Source organism: Manacus candei, unplaced genomic scaffold (genome assembly GCF_025592945.1).
Source record: "Manacus candei isolate 608988 ecotype Guabito, Panama unplaced genomic scaffold, ASM2559294v1 h1tg000045l, whole genome shotgun sequence".
NCBI lineage: Eukaryota > Metazoa > Chordata > Aves > Passeriformes > Pipridae > Manacus > Manacus candei.
In genome coordinates, this window is record NW_026138093.1 from 3,163,382 (window position 1) to 3,175,387 (window position 12,006).

A 12,006-nucleotide genomic window follows, 5' to 3' on the forward strand; every position below is an offset into this window, starting at 1 on the left:
CCGAAGGATAAAAAGTCTGGATCCTTTGGCTTCAGGAGTAGTTGGTGGGGCAGCCTGGGCACTTCTTGGGCAGCAAGAGTTTTTTGTAGCGGCAAATTTTGTCTGGCAGGAATATTCATTTGGATTAAATTTTTCACGAGGTGGGACCGGCCATTGCAGAGCAGGCCTGAAAAACGGGAACAGCAGCTCTTCACACCAGGAAAAAATCTGGAAGCTTTGGCTTCAGGTGTAGTTTGTGCAGCCTGGGAACTTCTTGGGAAGGAAGAGTTTTTTGTGGCGGCACCTTTTGTCTGGCAGGAATCTTCATTTAGAGTAAATTTTTCAGGAGGTGGGACGAGCCATTGTAGCAGGGCTGAAAAAAGGGAACAGCAGCTCTTTCACCCAGGGAAAAAAGTCTGGATCTTTTGGCGTCAGGTGCAGTTCTTGGGGCAGCCTGGGCACTTCTTGGGGAACAAGAACTTTCTGTGGTGGCACCTTTTGTCTGGCAGGAATCTTCATTTGGATTCAATTTTCCAGGAGGTGGGACCGGCCATTGCAGAGCAGGGCTGAAAAAAGGGAACAGCAGCTCTTTCCACCAGGAAAAAAGTCTGGAAGCTTTGGCTTTGAGGTGAAGTTGGTGGGGCAGCCTGGGCACTTCTGGGGCAGCAAAGACCTTTCTGTGGTGGCACCATTTCTCTGGCAGGAATCTTTAGTTGGATTCAATTTCTCAGGAGGTGGGACCGGCATTACAGAACAGGACTGAAAAAAGGGAACAGCAGCTCTAGCCACCAGGAAAAAATTCTGGAAGCTTTGTCTTTGAGGTGTAGATTTTGGGACAGCCTGGGCACTTCTTGGGCAGCAAAGACCTTTCTGTAGTGGCACCTTTTCTCTGGCAGGAATCTTCATTTGGATTCAATTTTCCAGGAGGTGGGGCCGGCCATTGCAGCGCAGAGCTTAAAAAAGGGAAAAGCAGCTCTTTCCACCAGGAAAAAATCTGGAAGCTTTGACTTCAGGTGTAGTTTGTGCAGCCTGGAAACTTCTTGGGAAGGTAGAGTTTTTTGTGGTAGCACCTTTTGTCTGGCAGGAATCTTCATTTGGATTCAATTTTTTAAAAGGTGGGACCGGTCATTGCAGAGCAGGGTAGAAAAAAGGAACAGCAGCTCTTTCCACCAGGAAAAAAAGTCTGGAAGCTTTGTCATGGAGGTGCAGTTGTTGGGGTAGCCTGGGCACTTCTTGGGCAGGAAGAGCTTTCTGTGGTGGCGCCTTTTGTCTGGCAGGAATCTTCATCTGGAGTAAAGTTTTCTGGAGGTGGGACCGGCCATTGCAGCACAGGACTGCAAAAAGGGAACAGCAGCTCTTTCTACCAGGAAAAAAAGTCTGGATCCTTTGGTTTTGAGGTGTAGTTGGTGGGGCAGCCTGGGCACTTCTTGGGCAGGAAGAGTTTTCTGTGGTGGTACCTTTTGTCTGGCAGGAATCTTCATTTGCATTCAATTTTTTACAAGGTGGGACTGGCCATTGCAGAGCAGGGCTGAAAAAAGGGAACAGCAGCTCTTTCCACCAGGAAAAAAAGTCTGGATCCTTTGGTTTTGAGGTGTAGTTGGTTGGGCAGCCAGGGCACTTCTTGGGCAGGAAGAGATTCCTGTGGTGGCACCTTTTGCCTGGCAGGAATCTTTATTTGGAGTAAATTTTCCAGGAGGTGGGACCGGCCATTGAAGAGCAGGTCTGGAAAAAGGGAACTGCAGCTCTTTCCACCAGGAAAAAAGTATGGAAGCTTTGGCTTCAGGTGAAGTTGGTGGGGCAGCCTGGGCACTTCTTGGGCAGCAAAGACCTTTCTATGGTGGCACCTTTTGTCTGGCAGGAATCTTCATTTGGAGCAAAGTTTTCTGGAGGTGGGACCGGCCATTGAAGAACAGGCTTGAAAAAAGGGAACAGCAGCTCTTTCTACCAGGAAAAAAAGTCTGAATCCTTTGGCTTCAGGTGCAGTTCTTGGGGCAGTCTGGGCACGTCTTGGGATAGATGAGTTCTCTATGGTGGCACCTTTTGTCTGGCAGGAATCTTCAGTCGGATTCAATTTTCCAGGAGGTTGGACCGGCCATTGCAGCGCAGGACTGAAAAAAGGGAACAGCAGCTCTTTCCACCAGGAAAAAATTCTGGAAGCTTTGGTTTCAGGTGTAGTTGCTGGGGCAGCCTGGGAACTTCTTGGGCATCAAGACCTTTCTGTGGTGGCACCTTTTGTCTGGCAGGAATCTTCATCTGGAGTAAAGTTTCTGGAAGTGGGAACGGCCCTTGCAGGACAGGTCTGAAAATAGGGAACAGCAGCTCTTTCCACCAGGAAAAAAAGTCTGGATCCTTTGGCTTCAGGTGCAGTTCTTTCGGCAGCCTGGGCACTTCTTGGGCAGCAAAGACCTTTCTGTGGTGGCACCATTGGTCTGGCAGGAATCTTCATTTGGATTCAATTTGCCAGGAGGTGGGACCGGCCATTGTAGAGCAGGTCTGAAAAAAGGGAACTGCAGCTCTTTCCACCAGGAAAAAAAGTCTGGATCCTTTGGCTTCAGGTGCAGTTCTTGGGGCAGCCTGGGCACTTCTTGGGCATCAAGACCTATCCGTGGTAGCACCTTTTGTCTGGCAGGAATCTTCATTTGGATTCAATTTTCCAGGAGGTTGGACTGGCCATTGCAGAGCAGGGCTGAAAAAAGGGAACAGCAGCTCTTTCCACCAGGAAAAAAGTCTGGAAGCTTTGGCTTTGAGATTAAGTTGGTGGGGCAGCCTGGGCACTTCTGGGGCAGCAAAGACCTTTCTGTGGTGGCCCCTTTTGTCTGGCAGGAATCTTCATATGGATTCAATTTTCCAGGAGGTGGGGCCGGCCATTGCAGCGCAGAGATTAAAAAAGGGAAAAGCAGCTCTTCACACCAGGAAAAAATCTGGAAGCTTTGACTTCAGGTGTAGTTTGTGCAGCCTGGAAACTTCTTGGGAAGGAAGAGTTTTTTGTGGCGGTACCTTTTGTCTGGCAAAAATCTTCATTTGGATTAAATTTTTTAAAAGGTGGGACCGGTCATTGCAGAGCAGGGTTGAAAAAAGGAACAGCAGCTCTTTCCACCAGGAAAAAAAGTCTGGATCCTTTGTCTTTGAGGTTCAGTTGTTGTGGCAGCCTGGGCACTTCTTGGGCAGCAAAAACCTTTCTGTGGTGGCACTTTTTGTCTGGCAGGAATCTTCATCTGGAGTAAAGTTTTCTGGAGGTGGGACCGGCCATTGCAGAGCAGGGCTGAAAAAAGGGAACAGCAGCTCTTTCCACCAGGAAAAAATGTCTGGATCCTTTGGCTTTGAGGTGCAGTTGTTGGGGCCACCTTGGCACTTCTTGGGCAGCAAGAGATTCCTGTGGTGGCACCTTTTGTCTCTGAGGTGTTTTTTCCCTGTTATCAAGTCCTTTATGGCGTCAATCACAGAGCACTGGGACTGCTCACAGGGCATGATGAAGGAACACAGCAGCAGTGTGGAAAGAGGAGGTAGAAAAATACATTCCTGTATCTAATTGCCTTCTTCAGTTAGAGAAATTGCTAATCTTGTGACATGATTTGTACTGGACCCTTCTAAGGATGTACTTTTGCCCAGACCTTTTGCTCCAGATGTGCCAGCTACACCCAATGAAACCAGAGAATCTCAGCGAAGCCACAAATCAGCTGTTATGGCACTTGGCACTCTATGGGGTTTAGCACTGGAGCTCAATCTCTCTGGGATGGCTGGTCCAGAACAGTTCATTTAATGAATGGTGCTGTTGCTGAACTTCCCTGGGCACATTGCAATTGGCTACTGAGGCTGAAAGGTTTCCTCGAAGGATTTTTATCTTTTGAAACTACAGGCTGAATTTTAGGGATAAACTCCAGTATTCTGAAAGTGGAAAGTTGATCAAACAGAAAAGACTGTTTCTTCTACAACAGATTTGAAATAGTCCACTTGTAAAAATCACAAAGCTTGAAGTCTACTCAGCAGAGCTGATTCCTCATCTGCACTGATCATCAGCAACTGGCCTCTCTCCTATTTCAGGGTCTCATCTGTGTACACTGGATTAAGGCCTCCTAACTTCTTAAGAAAAGTAGTGTTATAAGCTCACAGTTCTGGCAAGGTTTCCTTAGCAGATGGGTTGAAAAGCAAAACTTTGTTGCCATGACCAACGAATGCAGAGCCCAAGGTTGTTTGTGGTGCTAGCTTTGCTCCACTCTCTAATAACTTCTGTCCAGATCAGTGCTGGCAACAAGAATTCCAGGTTAACGCTTGTTTCAGTTTTCAGGCTTTGCATTTCAAGAATGGGGAGTTGTTATTGGAAACTCTGCCATGGCTGTCAGTAACAGCCTTGGAAAACAGTTTTTCTTATTTCTGAGGGAGAAGTTTCCAACCCAGCTTTGGAGTATGCAAATAGTTGAATGACTTGTTGTACAATTGGAAATAAAAATCAATACATTTGCTCTGATTAATGTCTTAAGTTATATTTGGCTAAAGAGTTCTTTTCTTGTTACCTTCTTTAAAAAATAGAACCCACAAGCAGAAAGGTGATCTCCTAAAGTGTTGCAACCTTTTAAGTCCACTTGTTGCCACACAACAATAGCATGCCAATATCACATCCAAAGATACAGAATCCAAAGATACACACAAATATAGACCTATACATATCTATGTATGCATATCTATCTACCTATACATATCTATACATATCTATACAAATACACACAAGAAAGTCTGGGGTTCCTGATGAGAGTTCTACATGGGTAATGAACAGAGGACTGGTTTGATGAGTCATACAACTGTGGGAACCATGAATGTAAGCTCTGAGCTTTGCTTTATTCTCCCGGTTTGTAACTGCCTGCCTTCCCTTTGGGGGGAACACAGGCCTCTATTTTGCACGGTCTGTTTTGTTTCACTTGGCAGTGCAGACTAGGGGCAGAAGAGTTTTTGGAGCCAAACAGCTCGATCCTGATTCAGTTCCTTTAGTGGTGCCTAAAACTCAGGAGCTGGACTCCACGGTGCCGGTGGGACCCTCCCAACTCAGCACGGTCCATGATTCCATCAAGTCCAACTGTCAGCCCAGCACTGCCCCAGCAACCCCCAAACCACTAAACCGTGTCAGCCATGGCCAGATGCAGGCGCCTCTGAAACACCTGCCGGGGTGCTGGCTCCGCCTGGGCAACCCATTGCAGTGCCCGAGCCTCCCCGAAAAACACAGCGAGAAACCTTTGTCCAGGGGCTGACCTGAAGCTCCCCTGCCTCAGCCTCGGGCCACGTCCCCCGCTCCTCCCAGCGCAGGCTCCTTTCCAGCAGCCCCCTCGGCAGAAGGCGGCTCAGGGCTCCCCTCTGCCCCCCCGGCCGGCTCCGCTCCGGCCCCGCTCCCGCCACGGCCCCGCTCGGCTCTGCACGGGGAAGGAACGCGCCCAGCCCCGGCCCGACACCCCCGGGGGCCGCGCACCGGGGATTCCTGCCCGGGGGTCACTTGCCAGGGGTTGTTCACCGCGGGTCATTCACCGGGGGTCCCTCCGCAGGTGTCACTTACCGGGGCTTCTCCCCCGCGGGTCGCTCACCGGGTGTCACTTACTGGGCGTCGCTCACCGGGGGTCGCTCACCGGGGGCCACTCGCCGGGAGCCGCACACGGAGGGGTCCCTCCCCCGGGGCCGCGCACCGGGGACCACTCGCCGGGGCTCTCTCGCCCGGGGACCACTCGCCGGGGGTCTCGGGGCCGCTGCCCGGGGTCTCTGCCCGGGGGCCGCTCAGCGGCAGCGCTCCCGCTCCCGGCCCCGCCCCGCCCGCTCCCACCCAAACCCCACCAACCGCCCCTCTCGGCCCCGCCCCCGCCCCGCCCAAGCCCCGCCTCGCCCCGCCCACTCCGCCGCCTCCCATTGGCTGCGCACGTTCGGCCCTGGAGCGAGGAGCGCGCGGGGAGCGTTGCCTGGAAACCGGCCAGGGAATCCCGGGAATCCTCGAGGCGCCGGCGCTGCCCCCCCACTCCTGGAGCAGCGGCCGGGCCCGCCCGGGGAGCGGGCACTCAGCGCCCGGCTGCGGCCGCCAAAACGGGCAGGGAAGCAGGCGCGCGGGAGGCGGGCTTCGGGCCCGGGCAGCGAGGAGCCCTGAAAAGAACAAAAGTGTTGGAAGAGAGGGAACTCATCGCACCGTCACAGAACAGGCTGAGGTGGAAGGGACCCACGAGCAGCGTCGAGTCCGAGCCTTTGCCCGGCACAGCACCGACCCCAAGAGTCACACCGTGTGCCTGAACTCTGCCAGATCACAGCCCAGCATCAGCTTCATGTGCCGTGAGGCCCCACGTGTGTGTTTGCTCCCCGTGTCTAGTGGGAGAGATGACACTCCCTTGGAGTGGAATAAAGATTATCCTAGACTGGAACTGGCAGCTGTGATAAACTGTATCCTGAGAGCATTTAACTGGTAGCAGTTTTCCCTGGGCTCTAGCTTGCTATTTATTATAGTTATTTGCAGACAGGAAAGGGGAGAGAATTAAAAAATCTCTTTCTCCTTGCCCCCTCCACAACAAGTTTGAGGACATGTGGGTGTTGAAACAGAGCTTGACAAACAGTCCAGCCTTGAGAGAGTGGGGAGAGCACAGGGGGGCTCAGTTTAACCGTTTGTCTGGTTTTCTTCCTTTCTAAGGAGGATTTATTTTTCTCAGGTGGGAAATTGCCAACAATAGACAGCAAAATCAGACTGCAGTTCAGAGATCACACTCATCTCCGTGGAACCAGATCAAGAGAATGCTGTGGGTACAGTGAAGCCACCCCTGTACATTTGGGGTGGGCTGGGGAGTGCATGTGAGGCATGTGAGTTGTTGCTCTCCTGTGCAAAAGGTCTATGAGGGTCATGCAGTTACACTGAGCTGGATCCTGCATCCCATTAGGGTTTGTTAGGATACTGTGGGGTTGTTTGTTGAGTGATCTGGCACATTCCAACCTTCTGGAGGGGGGGCTTCAAAACTAAATTCAGCCTATGATTCTGTATGGGAGGTACATGGCTTTTGTCTCAGGTTTGATGGGGTTGATCATTACAGCAGCTAAATGGCCTCTACAGGTCTTGATAATAGGATTTTTCTCTCTTCTTTTTATTTAAGAACAGGAATAATTTTTAAAAATAGGTTTTCTCAAGAGAGGGAATTCTGCTGGTTGCAGCTGCTGCTGTGGCTGCATTTAGTCTTCACTTCTGGGTTATCTCTGTATCCAAGCAGGTGCCAGGGGCACTACTAAGTTGTTCCACAACATTGATACATGCATCTTGCATTATGCTGTGTTTATACTGCTTCTTATCCATGAAGGTTTTTTAGTATGAAATTGTAGAAGTGCTTTTTATCTCACTTTAAAAAAAAAAAGGGGGGGCAGGACACACAGCAAAGATTATCTTGTACAGTTTGGGGTTTGTTTGGAGGAATAGAATGTTTCCCAAGAAAAACACACCATAACTTTCTGATTTTTTCCTCCATCTTGCTTGTGTCCATATTGAGACTGTGTAGGTTTTGGAGACTTTTTCCCCCCAATTTTTGGGCCACCTTGCCTTCTGATGTCACACAGATCAACCCAGGATGACAGGACACATGGAAGACTTGTGTCCACAAATCCCATGGGCAACCTGCCCAGAGAGCTCTGAATTGCTTTGCACAGCTCTGACCAAGGACTGATGATGGGCATGTGATTTTTAAGAAACAGATCAGTATCAGACTGGAAATGTGTTGATGCACACCTGTTCATTAATACTTTCCCTTAAATGGCCTGTTTTCTGTACAGCATCACTCCTGGGACTCTAGCAGGGGCAGTTTTAAGGCAGAAGATGATTGTAAATAAATTTTCAGAGGTGTTTTGGAGAGTCCCTTATTGCTGTCGGAGGTGGCTGTTGGACAATTCATTTGGGAGGGTGACTTGCATGCTTTGTTGTAAGAGTGACTCCAGAATTCAGGAGCATTGGCAAGTGCAGTGAGATGAGTCTGAGGCTGTGGATCACATGGGACTGTTTCCTCCCTGCTGTCTTTTAGGATGAAATTTGCAGGGAGATGGTTTATGTGTATCATTCCTTAAGGAACAGGAGAGACACTCCCATGATGGGGACAGATGACACTGGCAGTGAGGATGGCACGGCCCAGGTTTGTTCCTGCAGACACCCCAAAACTTATCTTTCCATGGTGGGTTTTGCTGCATGAGATGAGCTTGCCCAGAATGGCATCAGGGCCTGGGTTCTGCCGTGATCCTCAGCACCCAGAGCCTTTCTGCCCAGCCCTGCAGTGCCCAGAGGAGCTGAGGCTGCACCACAGAGGCAGTTTAACAGTGGAACTGAGCAATGTGATCTCATGCTTAATTAAACACTCGAGATGTTAACAGGATTTCTGGTGCATGCCTTATGGCCCAGTGAGCAAAGCTACTGGAGCAACTAAAACCAGCTCTTACTGGTGTGTCCTTAGCACATCCTCTACTGAGGCTACTGGATAGGCCAGCAGATATTCCCTAGGGATCACTGCCATGCTAAACCCATGTTAGATTCTGTATCCAATGGAACACACTGCAGGGGTGTTCATTTTAGGGTAGGGTGGGTCAGCACTGTGAGTAAAGACCTACCTTGTTCTGAAATGTACTTTTCAGGTTGTCTCTGTTCCTGCTCGCAGGTACAGTGTGCTTTTGCTGGGTCATAAATCCTTCCTAAGCATGGCTTTGAGCTTTGGAACCTTTATTTCTGCTTTTTTGGCAGTGAGATGCTGTGTCTTAGCTCTGTGATCCGAAACACTGGAATGGCAAAACAGGGCACAGTCTGTCCTTGTCTCGGTAATTACAGCAAGGCTTTTTGCCTGGCACTTATTTTTCTTTGGAAGTAAATCTCACTGGTCCTCCAGAACTGAGGTTGTACACTGGCACCTGAACAACATGTGCAGATCCCAGAATATTCCTTCTTGCCCTTGAAGACTCCAGGCCTGGGAATGGAGCTCCTCTGTGCTTGTGTCAAACTATATCCAAGGACTGCGTGTGGCAGCTAGAAATAAACTTCTGTGAGCTTCCAGAAATAATGGGTAGGGCTGGGCAAGAGTGTAAGTTTAAGGCTATTTAATTCTTCCGTGTGTAAACCACAGGAGAAAGCCACGTGCTGTAAACATCCCCACCTCCAAAAGCGTGCTGGAACACGGAATAGAGTTCAGCATTTTCCCTACGAAGATAAAACAGGCCTGGATAAAACCGAGTCTTCTGGAGAATGCTCTCAGTGACACCAGTGCCATGTGGGAAGGGAGCACATTCCTGCTGCTCCCTCCCCACAGCCTCACACACTGCTGTGCAATAAGGACACTGCTCTCAGCTGAAGGATTTGTTTTCTGTTTCTTCTTCCCCAGCAGACTCACGGGCTGCGCTTTCCTTTGTCATACTTGGAAGCACTGAAGCAGATTTGGAGGAGCAGCACTGTTCATGTTAAAGAGCTTAACCTCACCTCAGATGAAGAGAAGGAAAACCTTGCCTTGTCCCTGTGGAGTGAATGTCTGATTGAAGTTCTTTGATGCTTCTGTGAATTAGCTGCTCCTCTACAGGAGTGTTTCTGTCTATTAAGCATCTCCTGAGAGCGAGGCTTATTAAATTACTTTTTTATCCATCCAGCCTCTGGTTTGTGGTGCTGTCTAAACAAATACTTGCTTTTCTTTCCTCAGTTTTAGGAAACTGGGCATGGGGAAAAACAGGTAAGCTGCTCACTGTCTAGTGAGCTACAGCTCCATGTCTGGGGATGCACAAAGTCACTCCTAGTAACACCAATGCTGTGGTATCCCCTTCCATCTGGAGAGCTGCTAAAGTTATACATGGGGCAGGATCCAGAACCTTGGGCATAGAACAGTAACTTGTTTTTTTTCATTTGTAAAGTTCAGCAGCAAGAAAACACGTTTGTTCAGTTTGACTGCCCTGACAGGACAGAAGCTTCTCAGTAGAAACTGTGTGTGTGTAAGTTTGTTTGGATACATGTCCGGAATAAAGACAAGTGCCAGAAATATTCAAACGCACAAAATATCTTTTATTACAGTGAGAATAATAATAATAGTAATAAACTTAGCAAGAGGAATTAAAAACTAAAAAGGATACAAAATAACTACCTTATTGGGTGGAATTAAAACAAATACTACAAACAGCATTTAATACAGTATTAACTAGTGAAAAGGGATACCAAAAAAGGATCTTAACACAATATTATGGATAACACGATATTGGTTAGTAAAAGGGGAAATTAAGGGAAAAAATAGTATAAACATAAAAGGGGAATTAAAGGAACACAAAAAGGATATTAAAAAGTTTGTTCTCTCAGTTGCTTCCTATCAAAAACTGTGCTTACCCACACAGACAGGCCAGGGCTGCCAGGATCTGCAGCAGCTGGTCGGTGCCCGTGCTTAGCGGGCGTCCCCGCGGAGCAACACAGTCTCCATGGCAGGATGAGGATCGCTCACCCCAGCAGTCCTGACACCCCATTTTATCAGTTCCACATTACACTACGTAGGGCCAGTACCCAGTATAAGGTGATGCCTGAGTGGCAGCCAAACACCGCCTGATCATTACCTCATGGCAACAGTCTGCGCATGCCCTACTTGTGGGGCAAGGGGCGAGCGACCCCTGCCCACATAATCTTCCTCCCATCATCATCTTTCTCACCCCTATGTATGACCTCTACCATAGTGTTTCAAGGGTAGATGTATCTATCTTGCAATATGTAGCAAAACCAAGGAAGAACTCAGCTCTGATAATAGGGAATATCAAGCTGACTTGCTAAAAAGCACAATGGACCTTACAATTAGCTTCTGCCATAAGTTACATTGTACCATACTCTAGCTGGTTTCACATCCTAATATGACTTCGTTCTCACGCCTCTATGCTCCATTGATCATCTAATTCAAAAATATCCCCCTTACAGCTCTTAGAGCGGGAAGCGGTCGCCGCTGGGTCACAGCCCACAGATGTGCCTGGGGAAGAGGCTGCCCCGGCAACACCGCCGTGCGTGGGCAGCGGGGGCCGCCCTGAGGGGAACCCCGCCCTGGCACCGCCGGGGCCGCCCTGAGGGGAACCCCGCCATGGCACCGCCGGGGCCGCCCTGAGGGGAACCCCGCCGTGACACCGCCGGGGCCGCCCTGAGGGGAACCCCGCCATGGCACCGCCGGGGCCGCCCCGAACAGCCGGGCTGCGGCTGCCCACACCTGAGGGGAACCCCGCCATGGCACCGCCGGGGCGCTCCTGCCCCCGGGCCGCCGGCAGCAGGGACAGGACGGCGCTGCCAACACCCCACCACTGCTTCCCTGCCTTCAGTGCATCAAGGCGGTGGCACCGCTGCATTGCAAAACATTCCAAACGTCTCCCTTGCAACACCAAGGGGAAACCATAGAATAGGAAGGAAAGGAAAGCTGTGCCAAAAGCCAAGGGGGATGAAAGGGAAACCTGAACAAAGATACTACTAAGCCCTGGGCTTTGCAATAGCCTCCAATGTGTCAGGTGAAGCATTAGGATGAAACAATCTACTAAACGCTGCGACATCGGAAGTGCCATTTGCATAATTTTGCAAATACACAAAAATATTTTAAAAAGCAGTCCTATACATTTATTGAAGTGATTTGATAAGTTGCTGACAGAACCGGTTTCACGTCTGTGATGTTCTTCATGCTTCCTGGCTGGGGGTGCATCTCCCAGCACTTGGGGCTGCCACACGGCTCCTGTCACGGCAACTTCTGTTGATAACAGCTGGGGTTGCACAGCCATCACATTCCCAGCTGGTTATGATGTCCCTCAGGCCAGAGCACTGTCCTGGGGTGTCCTTGGCAGCACAGGAGGAGCACAGGAGCAGTTCCCAGGGCCTGGGGAAGCAAACGGGTTCATGGAGGTGCTGAGCTCTTCTCCTGGGTCCTTCTGCTTCAAGCCCTGCAGAGCCCTGGGGTGCAGCTTTGGCAACTTACCCCTCCTCTGCCTCCTGCCTGCCTCCTGGAAAAAGGCACTCCCTGGCATCGCAGTGCCTGTGTCTGTCTCCTAGCTGGGCAAATGCATTAGAGC

The 12,006-nt window shown here is 50.0% G+C and overlaps 1 pseudogene; it reads right to left on the reverse strand.

The window, feature by feature from the left end:
• The window catches only part of LOC127474809 (uncharacterized), a 1,721,191-nt pseudogene that overhangs the window by 1,646,608 nt on the left and 62,577 nt on the right, over positions 1 to 12,006 (reverse strand).